A 21406-nucleotide genomic window follows, 5' to 3' on the forward strand; every position below is an offset into this window, starting at 1 on the left:
TTCAATTATATTTCTGTATACCAGCAACAACCAGAAATTAATTGTTCTAGACTGAGATCTGGTTCTGATGCTACAATCTTTACAGATGTCAATCACAGCATCTTCATCTGTAAAACTGGGAGAACATCTGCCCTGCCTAGTAGACAGGGTAGTTGGGAAGATGGAAAGGAATAATGGGTGTGAATATGATCTATAAATTGTAAAGTGCTATTCAAATACTGACAGTTATCATACTCATAAAAATCTTATGCACTAATGAGAAATCTAAAAGAAAAAGAGCTAGTTATTCTTACAAGGATGTATTTTACATAAGTACAAAATGTATTTATGGGTAGAAAAAATGGAGAATATAAATCAAAAACATTTTTGTATTCATTTGTTTTCAAATGTTTTTCTAACTATGTAATAGTTTAGTATTGACAATGTAGAAATATATAAAAATTCATTATCTTCATGTTAAAAAAAAAGCTGCTTGATTATCTCAATTGATACAGAGAAGGCCTTTGAAAAATTCAACAGTTCTTTATGCTAAAAACCCTCAATAAACTAGGTATTGATGGAACATATCTCAAAATAATAAAAGCTATTTATGACAAACCAACAGCCAATATCACACTGAATGGGCAAAAATTGGAAGCATTCCCTTTGAAATATGGCACTAGACAAGAATGCCCTCTCTCACCACTCCTATTCAATATAGTATTGGAAGTTCTAGCCAGAGAAATCAGGCAAGAAAAAGAAATAAAGGGTATTCAAATAGGAAAGGAGGAAGTCAAATTGTCTCTATTTGCAGCCAACATGATTGTATATTTACAAGACCCCATCAACTCAGCCCAAAATCTCCTGAAACTGATAAGCAACTTCAGCAAAGTCTCAGGATACAAAATCAATGTGCAAAAATCACAAGCATTCCTATACACCAATAACAGACTTAAAGACAGTCAAATCAAGAACAAACTTCCATTCACAATTGCCACAAAGAGAATAAAATACCTAGGAATACAACTAACAAGGAAGGCAAAGGACCTCTTCAAGGAGAACTATAAACCACTGCTCAACAAAATAAGAGAGGACACAAACAGATGGAGAAACATTCCATGCTCATGGTTAAGAAGAATCAATACTATGAAAATGGCCATACTGCCCAAAGTAATTTACAGATTCAATGCTATCCCCATCAAGCTACAAATGACCTTCTTCACAGAACTGGAAAAAACCACCTTAAACTTCATATGGAACCAAAAAAGAGCCCACATAGCCAAGTCAATTCTAAGCAAAAAGAACGAAGGTGGAGGCATCACACTACCGGACTTTAAACTATACTACAAGGCTACAGTAATCAAAACAGTATGGTACTGGTACCAAAACAGAGCTATAGACCATTGGAACAGAACACAGGCCTCAGAGGCAACACCACACATCTACAACCATCTGATCCTTGACAAACCTGACAAAAACAAGCAATGGGGAAAGGATTCCCTGTTTAATAAATGGTGTTGGGAAAACTGGCTAGCCAGGTGCAGAAAGCAGAAACTGGACCCCTTCCTGACACCTTACACTAAAATTAACTCCAGATGGATTAAAGACTTAAACATAAGACCTAACACCATAAAAACGCTAGAAGAAAATCAAGGCAAAACCATTCAGGACATAGGCATAGGCAAGTATTTCATGACCCAAACACCAAAAGCATTGGCAACAAAAGCCAAAATAGACAAATGGGACCTAATCAAACTCCACAGCTTCTGCACGGCAAAAGAAACAATCATTAGAGTGAATTGGCAACCAAAAGAATGGGGAAAATTTTTTGCAATCTACCCATCTGACAAAGGGCTGATATTCAGCATGTACAAAGAACTAAAACAAATTTACAAGAAAAAAAACAAATAAGAACATTCAAAAGTGGGCGAAGGACATGAACAGACACTTTCCAAAAGAAGACATACATGAGGCCAACAAACATATGAAAAAAATGCTCATCATCACTGGTCATTAGAGAAATACAAATCAAAACTACATTGAGACACCATCTCATGCCAGTTCTAATGGCGATCATTAAAAAATCTGGAGACAACAGATGCTGGAGAGGATGTGGAGAAATAGGAACACTTTTACACTGTTGGTGGGAGTGTAAATTAGTTCAACCATTGTGGAAGACAGTGTGGCGATTCCTCAAGGACCTAGAAATAGAAATCCCATTTGACCCACAATACCATTATTGGGTATATATCCAAAGAATTATAAATCGTTCTACTATAAGGACACGTGTACACGAATGTTTATTACAGCACTGTTTACAATAGCAAAGACCTGGAACCAACCCAAATGCCCATCAATGATAGACTGGAAAGGGAAAATGTGGCACATATACACCATGGAATATTATGCAGCCATCAAAAACGATGAGTTTGGGTCCTTTGTAGGGACATGGATGAACCTGGAAATCATCATTCTCAGCAAACTGACAGAAGAGCAGAAAATCAAACACCGCATGTTCTCACTCATAGGCAGGTGTTGAACAATGAGAACACATGGACACAGGGAGGGGAGCACTACACACTGGGGTTTGTTGGGGGGAAATAGGGGAGGGACGGTGGGAGGTGGGGAGTTGGGGAGAGATAGCAAGGGGAGAGATGCCAGATGTAGGTGATGGCGAGGAAGGCAGCAAATCACACTGCCACGTGTGTTCCTATGCAACAATCTTGCATGTTCTTCACATGTACCCCAAAACCTAAAATGCAATTTAAAAAAGCTGTTTACAATAGCATATAAAATAATTAGAAATAAATCTGATTTAATGTGGCCTGAAATATCCTGAAGCTGAAAATTAAAAAAAAAAATAGCTAATGAGAAAAATATAAAAATTCCTAAATAAAATAAGAGATATACCCTTTATGATTCAGAGCATCCAATATAGTGAGAGTATCTATTCTCCTCAGGTTTGTTTATAGTTTTCATAGAATAGATGTTGAAATCACAAAAGACATTTTAGTAGAAATTAACAAAGTGATTTCCAATTTACATGAATATTCAAAGGCCTCAGAATATTCAAAACATCTTTGAAGAAGAACTAAGTTGAAGAACTAACATTACCTGGCATTAAGCCCTATTATAATGCTGTAGTTATTAAGACATTGTGGTTTTATCTAGGGATAGAAAACAAGATCTATTCAAAAGAATTGAGAACTTGAAACACAACAAACATATTTGAACAAACAGATTTTTGACAAATACAGAGCAATTTGATCATTCAATAAATTGTGCAAAAAGTTACAATTAATATGCTTCAAAATGAATTTGTTCTTATTTTTTATGAGTAAATATCCTGAAAGAAACTAAGAAAAATTATATTACCTTTCAACATTCCTACTCACTGTAATAGACTCCTCCTACTCCTGACTCATGCTTTTATTAATCTTGCATTAAATTACATATGTATATATTATATTCATTTCATATACCAGGCTTGAAAGTTTTGATACGTGGATTGTGTGTGTTTATACTCATTTTGATTGTAGTTACTGCTGACTCTAACGTAGCATGATTTCTTTCCTTTAGTATATTGAAATTCATTTAAAAAATTATTTCTTATTGAGAGCTTATATTTGTTGCAACTCAGTGGCAAATATGCATGCCTGAAATTTCCATTAGAAGCCTGTGTATGCTTTTATATGAGTATGTGTCTTTTGGATCATGAAAAAAAGTATAAAAGCAGGTCCCAGGCTATGTTGAGGGTCAAACAACTGAAAAGCTTTTCAGAGAATTTATTCATTTTTGTCTTTAAAGAAACATAAAGCTAAGATAAGCATGTAAACATTTTATAGTTGTTTTGTGAAATGTATTTTTCCCAACTGAACTCTTTTTTGTGCGTGTTATAGTCTATGAGGCGTGGCCTTTAACTTAATCCTTCAAACTTTGCCTTAATAGTTTTTCTGTGCACTAATATTCTAAGCTACTTTGATTCATAGATACGTCTGTGCTGTATTTTGGAGATTGAAAACTCTCTTACCTCTACAGCATTGTGTTCCAGGCTGGCTTTTAGCCTCATTTCATTTCTCTGAATTATCTTCAGATTACCTACTTGTTTAAAAATATTCTAAAATTAAATATTATATATAGGTGTTTTATGAGGTGAGAAATTCACAATATGAATTAAAATAGAATTCAATAAAATATTTTCTTAAATTAAATCATCAATTTAGACACAGGTTTTTTATAACTAAGGTGAGAAAAGAGATCAATTATCCTGGGAAATCACTTGCTATAAAATTAATGTAGAAAATACTAATTCTAGCATTGTTTCAGATACATTCCAGAATATAGTATAATAGTCACAGAAATTTGAATTACTGGGTTGAAAAATTTTTTATACTAGTACAAATGGAATCTTTACTTTGATGCATGCAACAAAGAATAAAACTTTAAATAAAACTGAATATCTTTATACATGTATACTATGTGATATTATGTTTGAAATTGCATTTGAAGTTATTTTAAGACAAATCGTTCTTAAAAAGTAGGTTGAAATATCCCTGAAATCAGAAGTTTTAATGTAATGGAGCTAATAAACACATTTTGGCTGTATAATTTCTCTTGACAGCAAATTGGAATACTTAAGATTTTTTGGAAGTTAATTGCCCTCTCATTTAGTTTAATGAACATTTTCAGTAGCAATATTATGATTCATGTTTCTTTGGGAAGAACAGCTTGATACTTATGAAATGTTTAGTTGTCTGTGCAAGACATGTGGCTACTTTGGGAATTTTTTTAACAATTAGCTCAGACTTACATTAGCAATTATTTCTTAAAGAAATCTAATCCTATATTAGGCATATGTTAGTAATGCTTGGAAAAATGAAATTAGTTCTCAACACCATCACTATCCTAGGAAAAAATAATACATGAATTCTTTTTTGTTACTAGAAAGATTCTCTCTGGAAATAACTGACTAGCCATATGAGCAATTAATGAAAAACAAAGGGAGGGGAACCTCTCTGAAACTCTTTACACAGTTGTTTTTGCCACTTGTAAAACATCTGATTTTATGTAAGTGAATTATCATTAATATTAAAAGTTTTAGGAGAGTCAATATTTCATTTTTACCCTTTCAAGTTGCACCCAATTGAGTGACAGATGTATAAAAAATAATGCTGTCAAGTTTATTATTAATCAACCATATTGGTGAGCATGACTCCTACCTGTTTCTAAGTTTGTATGATCTGAATTAGATCAATGTCCTCTCAGTGCTCTGGCAAACCCAAATATCGGCACATTTTTACCCCACTGGGAAAAACTGTCCCAGTAAGGAACCAATGTAAAGCCCCACCTTTTCCACATAATGTAAAATTATCAACTAAACTTTGAGTTCTTTCCATCACTGAGTTCACTCAAGCAGAAACCTAGTACCATCCATGCCACATTAACTAATGTATACTACTGTCAAAGGCAGTCATTCTCATTGCCAATTATTCATTTAAGAACTTGTAATATTGAATTGGAATTATTAGTTTACAGAGCTATTTGTTAGAATCAAACTAATTTTGTTTATAAATATTCATATCAGAATCAGCATCAGTATTAGTTTTAAATAAAATTTCAATTTTAAAATAGTTCTACATTTATGAAAAATGAAAATAAAATGATGGCACAGAGAGTCCCCATATATACTACTCATATTTTTTATTATTCTAAATGTCTTATACTAGTACTGTATATAACTTACACTAGTGCTTTTATCACAACTGTATATGTAATGAAAGTCTATACTTCAGATATTTTTCATTTTTTACTTAATGTCTTTTTTTTTTCTTACTGTTCCATCCATAGCACCATGGTTCATTTGCTCATCACCCTTAGGCTTCTTTTGTCTATGACATTTTCTTTGTTTTTCACAAATCTGAGCATTTTGAGGAGTGCCGGTCAGGTATTTCATAGAACATTCTTCACTTGAGTTAATCTGATGTTTTCCATTGATTAAGCAGGGGTTGTATGTTTTGAAGAAGAAGATAAGAGATGCAGAGTGCCATTCTAATCACTTCCTACCAAGAGTATACGCAACCGACAGGACTTACTGTTGATGTTAAATGTGGTCACTTGGCTAAGGTAGTATTTGTCAGGTACTATTAAGAATTCCAACTAGCAATAAATAAGGATTTTGTTTCTCCCCCTTTCTTTCTATCTGCTACTTCAGAAATTCCCATAACATACATGACAAATGTCTAAATCCATTCTCAGTTATATTTAACTACAACATTTGGAACTAAATAATAGACTCATAGCATGGCAGAAAAATATACAGCAACAAGCTGATTGAAATTTAAAGTCAAAATTAATATAATCTTTGAATGCAAAAAGTAGCTAGATATGTCTTTAAAAAGGTGTCAATCATAAGTTATATTGAATGACTTTTATACTGCTAATATTGAAAAATCTTCTTTCATATAGTCACCATATAACTGAAAAGCATATAAACTTAGTTTATAAGTAATCTCAAAACAAATGGGAAAAAAAAGTAGCACAACGTTCACATCCAAATTTCAAATACATATGTACATGCAAAAACATTAAGGAAAATTTAGCAAAACAAATACTGCAGGACATTAAAAGAAAAAAGTCATGATTAATTAGGGATTTTCAGTAATGCAAAGATGAATAACCATAAAACATTCTATTAATATTTGATACTTTGGCAAGATTTTGATAAGAGGAAATCTTTACCATCTATATATTCCACTCCCCAACAACTTTTCAAATACTTGTCATTAATGTTTGATGAATACTAAGGCAAATGTCTTAAAGTACAAAATACACTATTGTGGCAGAGAAGTTGGTAGAAAAAAGGAAGAAAGACATGTTTTCCTACCTAAACAATGTACATCAAAAATTCTTAGGCATGTTTTAAAAACTTGAGAGTGACATATAATTGTGACTCACAGCTTTCTTTCTCTGCTATTGCAATACATAACAAATTTGCAGGCAGAAATGCAAAGAGGCCCAAAAATGTGATGGATGATCTGCAGTGTTAATACACCTACCCTTTCCATAAACACCTATGCAATATGCAAAGACCTCTAATGCATTTGCCCAGAAATGGACCTTTGAAAGCATTAATACAGTATATGTCAAGATATCGGGTACACAATGTTTGTTTAATGATCCACAAAATTCTCTTTAAAATGTTATTTTTTGTGTGCCATTATAATCACTAGCTACAAAATATAATTCTAGATCAAGAACAATGTCATCAGAAACCTATTTTATTGAATATTAATTTTACATAAAAATGTAACCTATGAAGTTTGGGCAGTATTAGCAAAATTCCTATTATTATAAAAGAAAAAACACACAAGACGACAATAGCCTTTTGTGACTTTTACTTTGCTCATTTTGTCATTAATTGTCACAATTTACATGTCCTCAAAGGTTATTCACATACTTAAGCCAACGATAAAATAAATTTTATTAAATTTAAGTGTATGCTAAAAACAGGGTCTTAAAAGGAGTTTCAAAATCTCAGTTGTGCCTATTTAAAGTATACAATCCATTATGTCTTCTTCATATTTGGATTTAGAAATACTTCTCAGATGTTCATCATATTTATTTTACCTAACATATTTCAGTAATAGGTTAAGTATTTTACCTAACACATTTCAGTAATAGTAGGAAGCCTACTTTTATTTTAACATGAACAAAGATTAGGCCCCTCTATATATTTGTGTCACTTCTTTTACTTTGTGTTGGATGTGTAAATATGTGGCAAGACTACAAAAAATTATAACATAAAAATAATTTTAAAATAATATGGTATAATTCGTAGGTAAACATATATTCCCCTAAATATTTTACTTCTATACCACATCTTCTTATGAATTTATGAAACAAGTGTATTCCACATTCTGGGCCTTCTTTTCTATTTGTTAATATAAATATGTTTCATTGCTATTTAGAACAGGGTAACCATACATTTCTGAGAAACTAGATTCTTGTAGCCACTTAGAAAATATTAATAAAAGAAGATGGTTTTAATCTTAAGTATCTGTATTATTTATTTTATACTCCATATATCAAGAGAAAAATATGAAAATTAATCATTATTCTCATTTAATTTGTAGGATTTATAATAAATTACATGTTTGGTAGATAGAAAATTAAAATATATTTACTGAACCATTGTTTGCATTAATCTAATAGAGTAATAAGTACACTTTAATAATTCTATTTCCATTTATCTTAATATATATCAATGCTTTTATTTTCTCAATAATAATCAAAAATTACATAATCACATACTTCTATATGTGCATATAATATGTAATATAAGTTGCTACATATTTCTTTATTAACCAAATGACACCATACACAATTTGGAATACACTAAAAATCATAGTTTCACTTTCTTTTGAGAAGTTAAGGATCTTTAGCACTATTAAGTCCATTTGCTCTAACTTATTTGCTAAAACAATTAGATTAAAAATTAGATAAAGATTTTAGTGCATTGTTTTTATTACACAAATTAACTGTTATCTGTGTGCTTTGTTTACAATATATATATTTATAGAGTCAAGTAACTGCCTTTTTTACTTTCTTTCAAATATTTGGCACTATTTTTATCATGGCAATTATTTTTTAAAGAGACTACACTATGTAATATTTATATATATTAAATCCCTTTTTCAAAATTCAGGAAATCGTTCATTATGCATGCATAATAAAGAGTTGGGAAAACAAAGACGTCTGTACAATAATTGCAGCTTTAAAAGCTAATATAATAACGGGAAAAAACAAGGAAATAAGAGATAAAAATAGTTTGAGAGAGCAGTCTATGCCAGGAAACATAAAAATTTAAAAATATTTATAAAATTAGGTCTATATTGATTAAGTATGTAAATTAATATATGGACATTGTTATGTATATATTCATACATGGAATAATAAATTTCAACCTTTTCTTTTGTTCCTCTCGTATAATATGTGTAAGTGCGTCTGTAAAGGTTTAACCGAAAATGAAACAGCCCCTATTACTCATGACTCCTTTTTAGTATATATGGTCTTATATGTGTGATTCCTTTTACTATATGCTTATTTTGGCTTAATTTTTTAAGTAGAGTTTTGGACAAGTTGCAGGTAATTTTGTTTTTCCCAGGCTGTCATTCTTTCCAGGTGTGGGTAGGGGAGTTTATTTGGCTCTCTCGGAATTATATTAGTATTACATTAAATAACTGTATAGGTAGAAACATAATGTATAAAGTATAATAATTTACTCAAATAAATGAAATCATTTTAAAAGCCTCAAATTTGTGTTTTCTTTGTACGTATCAAAATTAATCTATTCCACAAACCTTAATATATTAAACACTGAAATAATGGAATTTTCCAATTAAACACTACAGTATATACCTACACACACACACACATACACACACGTGCATATATATAAATTCATAATATTGAAGCAGTTATTAATATAAATAATTTTAATTAGGTTACCAAGATGTAAGTCATGCAAGCCATGCAAGCAGCATACTTTTCTTAAATTATTTTGAATTCTTTCTTTTTTTTCCTTGCCGAAGTCAAGCTCCGTAGCCAGGCTAGAGTGCAGGACTGCAACCTCCACCTCCCAGGTTAAAATGATTCTCCTGCCTCAGCCTCCCCAGTAGCTGGGACAACTGGTGCCTGCCACCACACCCAGCTAATTTTTGTAGTTTTAGTAGGGACGGGGTTTCAGCATGTTGGCCAGAATGGTCTTGATCTCCTGACTTCATGATCCACCCTCCTCGCACTCTCACAGTGCTGGGATTATAGGAATGAGCTACCGTGTCCGGCCTATTTTTAATTCTTCCTAATGCTGTAAGAACTCATTTCAGATTTTGGATTAACTAGATGATGTGTGATTTTTTGAGAATTTTTTCATCTTGAAATTGTTTTATTAATGTGTAGTTGTTAGATCTAACTTAAAATATGACTTTAACGGTAAATATTGTGTAAAATAATTATCTAAATTATGTTAGTTTTTATCCATCCACTAATTAAATTTTTATTTAAATTGGATTTTAAACTATGTGTTTTAATAATAATTTCAATTTTATGGAAGATTATATGAAAAAGACACTCCATGTTAATATACTATATATATATATATATATATATGTATGTATTCACTATATCACTAACATACTATTAGGATGTATATATTCACTTAATTAAATGGCCACTGAATGCATGTTATTATTTGTCTAATTGTAACTAACTATCTTTCACATTGTCTGTAGAATATTATATCTCATATTTTGTTTCACAAACCAAAAATATCTGTTATGCTATTAAAATTCTCTAGGGCTCTATTATTTTTTTTTTTTTCAGATAACAGATGCTTGCTATATTCCAGTCCATAGTCTCCTTCAGGATTTTGAAAAATTTCAAAAAATTATTATCTATCGTCCTATAATTTCAATTACTTACTCAATTTTATTTGCATATTTTTATTTATTAACTTATGTATTCATTTATTTTAATGAGATGGAGTCTCACACTATCACCCAGGCTGGAGTGCAATGGGTGATCTTAGCTCACTGTAACCTCTGCCTCCCGGGTTCGAGAGATTCTCCTGCCTCAGCCTCCTGAGTGATAGCTAGGATTACACGTGCCTGCCACCATGCCCAGCTAACTTTTTGTATTTTGTAGAGAAAGAGGTTTCACCATTTTGGCCAAGATGGTCTCAAACTGCTGACATTGAATAATCTGCCCGCCTCAGCCTCTGCCCGCCTCGGCCTGCCGCGTGAGCTACTGCGCCTGGCTGGCTTCTGTATATTAATCCACATCAATTTATGTGCTATTTGATAAAAAGAAATGAAAAACAAAACAACGATGGCCTCATAGTAATTTCTATCTTAAAAATAATTTTGAAAATATAAAAGGTTTATATTTACAGTTATGAAATCAGTGGAATTATAATTGCAGCACAAATTAGGTCAATCCTCTATCTTAGGTATCAACTTAAACTTCAAAATTACTTCACATCCACTTTTACTTCCTTCCCAAATAATATGAAAAGTAATCAAATCTAATCTTTTCTAAGACTTACAAGAAACAGACGTAACACAATTATTTGACCAGATTATTTCCTGAGAAAAATAGAATATTAAGTTAATGTTGCAATGAAAATCACAGGGAATCACAAAGAGAAAAATGAAATCACAAATGGAAACATAACTCTTTTCTTTTGAAAAGGTTCTCATAACATTTTTCCAGTTAACGTTTGGCAAATATTTATTATACATATGTAACGTAGTACTACACTCACCAGTGCTCAGTCGGCTTTCTCATTTTCTCAGTCATTTTAAGTTACCTTCTAGTCGCTTTTGAAGGAAATACTTGCATTACAGGATAACGTACAGAGTGAAAAGTGCATAAATCTTAAGCACAGTCCTACGAATCTTCACTTGGTGAACACACCAGTGGGAGCTTCATTCAGATCAGGAATATTGCTGGGGCGCGGTGGCTGGTGCTTGTGATACCAGCACTTCGGGAGTGTGAGGTAGAGGCGGGTGAATTTCTTGAGGTCAGGAGTTCAGACAAGCTTTGCCAAAATGGCGAAACCCTGTCTCTGTGGAAAATACGCAAATTAGCTGGGCGTGGTGGCGCCAGGGCCCTTAGTCCCACCTGTTTAGGAGACTGAAACAGGGAAATAAATCACTTGAGCACAAAAGGCAGAGGCTGCAGTGAGGCAAGATCCTGATCACGCCACTGCACTCCAGCCTCCAGCCTGGGCAATAGAGCGACACTCTGTCTCGAATGAATGAATGAACGAACGAACGAATGAACGAACAAATGAATGAATGAAATATACATATACACACACACATATATGTGTATGTATATCGTCATAATCTTAAGAGCTTGTCATTTCCTTGTACCGCTGCCTGAACCCTCACCCCTGAAACGTTTACTGATATTCTTTCATCTGGCATAACTAGAAAGGGAGAAGTTATTACTACTGACCTGCAATTCATTTATCTTCCGATTATCATAAGCAACTGCTAACAGAAGTAAAAGAAGGGACTCAATTTGACATAAACTCCTTTATTTTACATAACTAAACTTATGGGTAAATAAGCTAACACTATTTCCTAGGCAAATGAAACTTATCTGTGGAATGCCTGAGAAAGGATGACCCTAATAACTAAGCATTGCTTATAGATAGTAAGTACAGCATTGATGAGCTAAAGAAAATTTCACAGAAAGTTACAATGGACAATGGAGATCTCTCAGACTAAATGTTCTTCTGTTGTGGATGTAAAAAAAAATCACAAAACCTAGAGATTTAGCTATTATAGGAAACTGGATGATATAGATTTGCTGTGGAATAACCCGGGGAGCCCAATGTATGTTAGACTTATGCAGGCTTTTTTCAGACTTGAGTGACTGTATCTTTGTCAATACTAGTGAAGCCTAGATTTTTTGTTGTTGTTGTTAAGATCTTAGATTTGTGTGAGTTTGATTTGACAATTTAATTATTTGTGTTTTATTTCTTTTGTGTTTATTTTGGGTTTTTTTTGTTGTTGTTGGTTGCACATAGAAAAATAGTCTTTTGTTAGTGCTATATTGATCTTGAACCCTGCAGGCTTGCTAAATTCACCTAACAATTCAATTTAAACTGGTGTTAGTTGAATGTGTACATTACAAATTGTCAGAAGTTCCTTGGTGTATATCATATGGATCATTGTGTTGATTTTTGAGAGGTTGGAGGTGAAATGAAATACTTGTTATCAAGTTACCTTACTTGGCCAGAGGTTAATGCTAAAATAAAATTTATTTTAAAAAAGTTAAAAAGAAATAAAATTTGTGTGGAAAAGAATGTGTGATCTTTATTTCGTGTGTTGATAAAATGAGGAAATTAATTATATATAGCCAATTAGATTGTTTTGAGTATTAAGTTTTTGAAGATATATAAAGGTCTTAGAACTTTCCAAAAATGGTAATTTTATGTTAATGTATTGTATGTAATATTTGTTTAAGTATGCAAGATTATGAGGCAAGTGATATTTATGGGAAAATAACATTAGAGGAAACAAAATACATATTAAATAGTCATCACTGAGGATATGGCTGCTTTATTTTGTTTCTATACTTGTCTCCATATTACTTTTTTCTATCAGTTTCTTTTTTCTAGAAACTTCTGTATCATATTTCTGACAAAAATAATTTTTAGAAAAATTATATGATAAAATGGGAAATATTAGAATAACTGCATTTTTTTTTTTTAGTTGATATGAGTTAGAACCACCCACTTGGGAACTAGCAATTTTCTAGTCTCTTTTGACATATTTTAATCCTGTCTATATATCCCTATGGCAAAAACATGTGAAGTGTGTGATGAATCTGCCTGTTAGCTCTGTTGTTCCAGAAGCTACTTAATGCCAGCCAACTTCAGTGTTCTGTAATTGGTGATTTATTGGATTCAACCTGGATAGACAAGTAAAACAAGAAAGCAAACTAAATTGCATTATTTTTCTGCTTCTTTTTTTAACATAAAAGTGAGGGAAATTAATACATCTAAACAAACACTAGTATCTGTAAGTGATGCAAACATGGACATTTCACCCCTCAATGATGAAGTAAATCATCTTATAAAGATGATGAAGGTGGAGCATGGTGTTCCTGAGATTCTCCTTTCAAGTATAATCAGATTGGATTCCACGCTGGCCTTACACTTCCCATCTCTGCAATGTAAATATAGCTACTATGCCTGCATAAATAAAATAGCAATTACCACATAGAATGATTTAAAAGTTTGCAGACAAGCAAATAATGTGGTACTTGAGAGTGGTATTTGGTAAATATTCAGTAAATGTAACTTTAACCAATATTACTGTAGTTCAAGTAAAAAGAGAAATCGTTTTCTTTCATTCTTTAAATGTATCATTGGATGAAGGTTTTACTTATTGTTTATAGGACTTCACCAATGGATAAGTATCCTAAAACATAAACATATATTAATTAGCTACTTGACAGTTTTTTACTATTTTTGGTCAGATAGTTTAATAATCTTTAAATATCAGATATTGATTTTCTATATTGTCTTTAGAACACCAAAAGCAAAGTCATGACAAGGAATGAATTTGATTTTATTCTTCTTGGATTTAATAGTGGGGACACATCTATGGGTGGTAAGAAAATGTCAAGCTTTAATTTTGAAGAACATTTTCACTTGACAATTTAAATTTCCTACTTAATTGTTTTCAGGCAGTTGTCATATGCTTAACCAGAATTGTATTGTAAATATGTCAATGTTCATTTTAATAAAATGTGAAAACATGTATTTTTATTTAAAGCAAATGTGGGAGAAAATCTTAGTTACTATAGCATACACGTCTTTAGTGGTCTGGCTTATGACACCATAGGTATCAATATTTTCCTTATGATATACTTGCTAATCATTACTTTACTCCAACTGATATTGTGTCATCATTTTCAATATATATGTTTTTATGATATTTAAGATTTTCAAATAACACAAATTAAAATTTTAATTTTTTATATATTTTTAGCCCTGCTGAAACATTTTGTTTTGCTATGAAGATTCAAATTGCCCAGTAAGCAACTAGTATATTTGAGTTTTGTAACACATTTCTGAACAAATATTTTGTTTCTTTACCCTTTAAAATGTCAGCAAGTCAGGGACATAGTAAGTGGTATCATGGTAAAGAGATAACACCTTTATTTTGCTTCGTATTTTTATTCTTTTTCTATACTGACAAATGAACAAAGAAGTCTATGTAAATATTTTGTTTACCATGAAATCAATGTCCCAATTCATATAAGCCTCTAAAAATGGAAAAAAAAATGTTGGGTGGTAGTTAAAAATTGTTTAAACTCTAGGGCAATTTCCAAGTATGTATTGTTTCCAGTACAATTTAGACATCAATTCATGGATTGGCTTTCAAAAGCTTCGTTATGAAAGTGTTTCCTGTAGTGTTTCATTTTAAGAATGCCTAAGGCATGATTTGCTAGTACTAGTTATTTTCATGGTTGTATATTCATTCGCATCTACTCTGCGAAGAACAAAACAAATAATAAGGAATACATTTCAGGAAGAAGATCTGTAAAATAGGCTTTACATGTTATTTAAAATGAAACCCTCTTCTCAAAAGATTGTTTTACTATTTCAGGTAAGAAGAATTAAATTGTCAGTCCTATACACCCCCCAAATAAACTAAGTCTAAAACAAAAAAATACATACATGAAAGAAAAAAATGTTCCCTGCCCCACCTTGCAAAGTATATGTCTTTCCCTTTTGGCTGTATCTGCCGTGACTACACCTGATCACCTTCTTCATCCCTTTGGCTCTGTGCAGAGCTAAATGTTGGGCAGCAGTTTTTAGAGTTATGCTGATTGGGATAATCTTCTTCATGATGTGCTGATCTCAAAAGCCTAGTATCCCTGGGGTTGAATTTGGAAAGATGTAAATCAGTTTCCTAACACTACATTTTGCAATGTGTAAATTAATAACTTGGCATTTCACAGCTGTTTTAAAGGCTGTGCTTTAAAGAATGAAATATCAATCACAAATATACATCTACCCAGAAATGTCAAATCCCACCCAAATGAATACCACTGCAAATTAGCAGCAGGTCACATTGTTCTGCTGTCTTTCACCTGTGATGCATTTCCTTCCTTTCCAGGTTAAGAGCTCCCCTGGAGAGGATTAAACCTATTTTCTACCCCATATAAAAGATGGGTGGTAAGCTGCTTTAATAACAGAACATAGTATCCAAATGCTAAAGCTATTTATTTGAAAGAGGTAGTGTAGTAGAGTAAAAGAATAAATTAAACTGGGGTCAAAATACCTGGATTGAATTCCCAAGCCTGTGCTTAAGAGTTATTTGCATTTAAACCTCTGATGGCATCAGTTTTCACATCTTTAAAATTTGCTGCGTCTGATCCACAGGGTTATCTAAAATTGCCTTGCCTACCTCAAGGGGCTTACAAAGTTAACATTAGCTAATAAATATTCAATATTGGTTTTTAAAGTAAGCTTAGAGAATTAGAGATTCTAAATGCTATAAAGATTAATGTTTCTTTTTATATTATATGCTTATGTAAGGGTGTGTCCCTGGTTCAAAAGGTTACTAGAGGATAATTAGTCTCCCATATGAATAATTTAGTAAAATAAATGATTATTTAGTGATTGAATCCATGTGAGTAAATATAGGTCAGAGCTACTTAACTACATTTCATGCCTAAAGGACTCGTATTAACTCTTCACCAATTTTCAGACTATAGTTCAAATTCCCTCTCTAATACACCATTTCTAATTCCCAAGTAGTACTTGACTCTTAGAATTTTTAAAAATATCTGTACTTTTACTATCTGCATGGCATGTCTATGATATTATCTGCTGGATTCAATTTGTGTCTTCCCAGCTGGACTGTAAAATACTTAAGAATGGGAAGAATGTTTTATTCACTTGCGTTCAACACATTGCTCTATACACAGAGGGATTTAATAGAAACATACAGAGTGAGCAAATAAGATATACACTAATTACATACTATACTTAATTTGATTTGGTCCCGGAGCCAACCAGTATTTCTTGGTGTCTTAAAAAAAATTAATACGAAGGATACTCTGAAGAAAACATATTCTATCATTGATAATTGTCCTCATTTCAATAAATTGTCCATAATATTTTCACAACAAATATGTTGTTGTAGAAAGCTATGCATGGAAGCAGTACTTTGTTAAGTGAAATTTTATCCAAACCATGAGGGTGATACAATAAATGTATCTTTTTTTAAGTTTTAATATTTGTTGTTTATGAGTAAAATGAACTTATCAAATGCATACGAAAGATTCAGAAATATTATGAATGAACTAAATATTCATATTAATCAATTACTTTAATTGGGATCAATTCTGCATATATGGTTTGTCTTACTATTTTAGAAACTATTTCAATTTAATTCTGTGTTTGATCATAAAAAACAAGTTACAAAAGAAAATAAAAATAAGATCCTCTTTCTTACGTGATATTCAGGGGAGCCATATCCCAAGGAAGTAATAACAAGCAATCTTCTTATAAACTTGGGTACAAACCATGTATCATCCAAAAAAGCTATTAAGCATTAAAATGTATCAGAATACATACGTATACCCATAAAAATTATAAGAGTGAGTTAAGAATGCCTGCTTTAGTATTTCACAAAATCTTATTAGAGAAAACATCAGTTCATTCGGACCGGTGGAACAAAAAATAGCTTAAACTGTGTGGCTCATATACAACAGAAATTTATTCCTCACAGTTTTGGGGGCTGGAAGTTCAAGGTGCTGGCAGGTCTGGTGATAGCCTGCTTCCTCATGGACAATGCCCTCTTACCTTGTCTTCACATGGTGGAAGGCACAGACTCCCTCTATGGCCTCTTACATAAAAACATTAATCCAATACATGAGGATGCTGCTCTCATGACCTAATCACCTCCCAAATTCCCTACTTCCTATTATTTTAATATCAAAAGTTAGTATTTCAATATATTAATTTTTAGGGAACATAAATACTAATATAATACAGGATAATATTATAAATGGTGAATGTTTTGTGACAATCCTCTACATCTTTACGAGAGTCATACAGGATGGCTTCGTCTGTTAATTCCTCCAGCACTGGAAATAGTATTGTGTTTCTCATCCTGGAATGAAATTAGCTTTGCATAATTATCGCCACACTAAAAAAAAAAAAAAATAAAATCTTGTTTTAGATTATTCACACTAATATAAAACCAATTTTGAAGATATAATGATTAAATAGTGGTTTTTGGCTACACAGTAGGATTTTGCTGGTGTTCCTGTGAAGAATCAAATACAGGCAAAGGCTGAAACTCCATAATTAAATGCAAAAACCAAGGTGAATTCTGATAGCCTACTAAGACATAATTTAAAATAAAGATTATTTCTTTATTTCCTGCAAAGACATAATTACAAGATATTCTGGCTCAATTTTAGAAGCACAGTCACGCACACTCTAACTCATATGCACGCTTTGCTTTTCTCACTATGCGTCAGTCAACTTTTAGGACCTGGATTTGTGCTCTAATTCAACTGACTGTATTGGGCTGGGACTGAGGAACAGTTTCTATCACATTCACTATTGCTTAGCTCCTGCTCACATCCCGCTTTCTCAGAACCAGGTTTAAGTCTTTCTGATCAGTTTAAAGAGAGAGAGAGAAAAAAAAAACAGTAAAAAATAAACTTTAGGCATTTTCTCACAGTTTCTAGTTCTCATTCATGTAGCTCAGAATTTTATTTTATTTTTGGAAATTGATAACATATAAAGGAAGAAAATGACGTCTGGGCAAAATTATCTTATAAGTTAGAAGATGCTGGTAAAAGTGGAATTGTAAATATCTTTCTAAAGTTTGGGACACACGCACATAACTTAGAAGGTGATTTTGCCCAGATATCATTTTCTTCCTTTTTACATATGCACGTCACAAAAGATATATATGTATGTGTGTACATATATGTATACATATATGTATACATATATGTAGAGAGAAAGCGAGAGCCTTACAATATTCATGAATATTTTCCAAGAAATTTTACTTTGAAGAATTTATTTTCATATTACTATAATATGATTTACCTAAATTTATATATACCACAGACTATTAGAAAAGAAGTGGAAACACTGAAATATCCAATAACAAAACTATAATTTAAATATATTAGGTATAAGTAGAATACAATTCCATTTTTCACAGCACAATAGAGTATCTAAGGCTAAAAAAATGTATTATACTCAGGTGATAGAAACCCTGAATACCCTGACTTGATTACTACACATTGTATACATGTAACAAAAGTTCACATGTACCCCGTAAGTTTGTACGAAAAAATGTTTAAAAAGAAAATTAAAGAATTTCTAAACAAACAACAACAAAAGAATACAGTGTAGGCATTTTCAAAGGTATAATTACTATTTATAATATATTATTAAGTTAAAAACTAAGAATATTGTTTACTATGTTACTGAAAAGAGTATTAAATGCAGATTATTTTAACTACTTACAATTGGTAAGATAATAACCTTTTTACTTACCTGTATCTTATGTTCTAAAATAAGTTTATATATATTTATACATATCTTTCAAAATTCAAAGTTAAATTAAAGTTAACTAAAGGAAATCATTCTTCCCAATAAGAAAGATATTTATATCATTTGACAATAAAATTTTACTATAAAAATTATCTCAAGAGGAATCAAAAGAAGAGCTATTAACAAAGATTTATGAAAAATGATAAAGTAATTTTGTTCTTATTAGTAAAAATTAACCTGAGCATGCAACATTAGAAAATATTTTTCAAAAATATTTGGTAAAATGTTTCAAAATATTACTCTTAAATATGTATATTAGGAAAATGTAAATGGAAGGAAAACTGAAGAGATGATTGAAAACAAGAATGTAAAATGATACGTATAACAACCTAAAGGTTTTCTTTTTAAGTCAATCTACTGTAAGAAGAAACAAACGAAAATTCTAGCTATATTGGGGAGATATTACTTTCAGATGCATATCTAATTTCAGAAATTTCAAAATGTAAACAATTCACATTTAAAATTGGGCATACACAGGTGCAAGGAAAAGAGAAAATATACAAAATACTAAGTCAAAAAATATGAGTATAAATTCTTCCATGGATTTGACATTTTTTCAAGAACCATAGTAAAATAATAACAATTTTTGCTCTAACTGTGCTATACCCCCACTCTTCTATGACTGGTACTACTTCCATTATTACTGCTACTTTATCCACTACTATAAATAGAAATACCATTTATGAAATATCTTCTCTCTATTAAGCCCTTTACTGACTCATTTAATTCTTATAATGCCATTAATAAATTTTGATAATGCTTTAAAAACGAATTTTTAAGAGATGGGGTCTTGCCTTGTTGCCCAGGCTGGAGAGCACTGACTATTCATAGGTGCAATCATAGCACAATACAGGCCTGAACTCCTGTACTCAAGCAATCCCTCCTGCCTCTGTCTCCCAAGTGGCTGAAATTACAGACATGAACCACTGCACCTGGCTGCCTTTGAGTAGATGAGAAATTTAAGGATTTGTTAAGAACCCTGAACTAAGTTGACAAAAATAAATTTACTTGTTTTCATTTTTCTTCTAGGTAAGCTCAACTTCATATTGAGTTACAAAGACTCCATGTATATTTTTAAATTTTGTAAAGGATTTCCATAGATTGCGCTATTTAAATCTGTCAGAAACCCTTTTATTCTGGTGGAGCAGTCATTGTTTTCCAAATATAATATTTGAAGCATAGGAATGAGACACTTCAGAAAATTATTAAAGTATTTGAACATTAATACTTTATTCTATGAACAAATGCCATTGAAAGATGAAAATAACCGTCATTTCATGTAGAGCTCACTTCATCTTTGCACTTATTATTTTGTGTTCTTGGTCACATTGCTCAGTTTCTTCTTTGGTAAAAGGAATGAAGAAGCATGTGGTCACATCTGACTAAGAAAACAAAGGCTCAAAACAATAGTGGGAGGACAATTAATGATAGTTGGTAGTAGTAGCAGTAATAGCAGCAGAAGCAACACTTGTTTTATCTTTGGATATGATTTTATTTTATTTTATTATTATTTGGAGATCTGTGTGCCTTTATTAGCAGAGCCACTACTAGAGGGGGATGAAGCAGGAGGAGTGGGTGGCCCCAATGCACGGCCGGCCATGCTTCACGGGCTTGTAGGTAATAGAGAACTCTCCCAGATAGAGGCCAATCATCTCCAGCTTGACCTCACCTGGTTGAAGGTTTGCCGTCGTAGACCCCCACCATGCTGCCCGTCATCTCAGGCAGGTTGATCACATTATGTCCCGCAGGTGCGTCTTCACCACTTCTGGATTCTCCATGGGCGGTGCTTCCTTCTTGGCCTTGCGCAGGCGCGTCAGCATCAAGTCCTGTTTCCGCCAAAGGCCCGGGCTCAGCCCCGCCGCTGGTGGTGTGCACTGTACGGCCGCATCAGCTGCTCGCAGAATATGTCCATCACCTGTCCAGGTCCACGCTGCGGTAAGTGAACTTGCGGAAGGTCCGCTTTTTCTTCTGCTCTACCTCTGCCATCTTGCTGGATCCTCAGAAAAGGTAGTTATGATTTTAAAATGTTTTGGAAGTCTTACAGGAATCCGTAAATCCATGTTAACAAAGCTATTCCTGAAAGTTTAAAATCCATGAAAAATCATGATTAAAAAGTCATTTTTAAATAGCATTTTTTCTGGATCCAATATTACTTACCCTACTAATATTCCTAACATCCTCAAACTCTTCTCAAATGATGATAATTTATCATAAGAATAGTTCATTTATGTTGTTTTTAAATATTAACTTACTACT

At 32.2% G+C, this 21406-nt stretch overlaps 1 pseudogene; it reads right to left on the reverse strand.

Moving 5' to 3' along the window:
- Positions 1 to 20390: 20390 nt before the first annotated feature.
- LOC108316233 lies at positions 20391 to 21222 on the reverse strand (annotated as a pseudogene).
- Positions 21223 to 21406: the final 184 nt, after the last annotated feature.

Source organism: Cebus imitator, unplaced genomic scaffold (assembly GCF_001604975.1).
Source record: "Cebus imitator isolate Cc_AM_T3 unplaced genomic scaffold, Cebus_imitator-1.0 Scaffold184, whole genome shotgun sequence".
NCBI classification, from domain to species: domain Eukaryota; kingdom Metazoa; phylum Chordata; class Mammalia; order Primates; family Cebidae; genus Cebus; species Cebus imitator.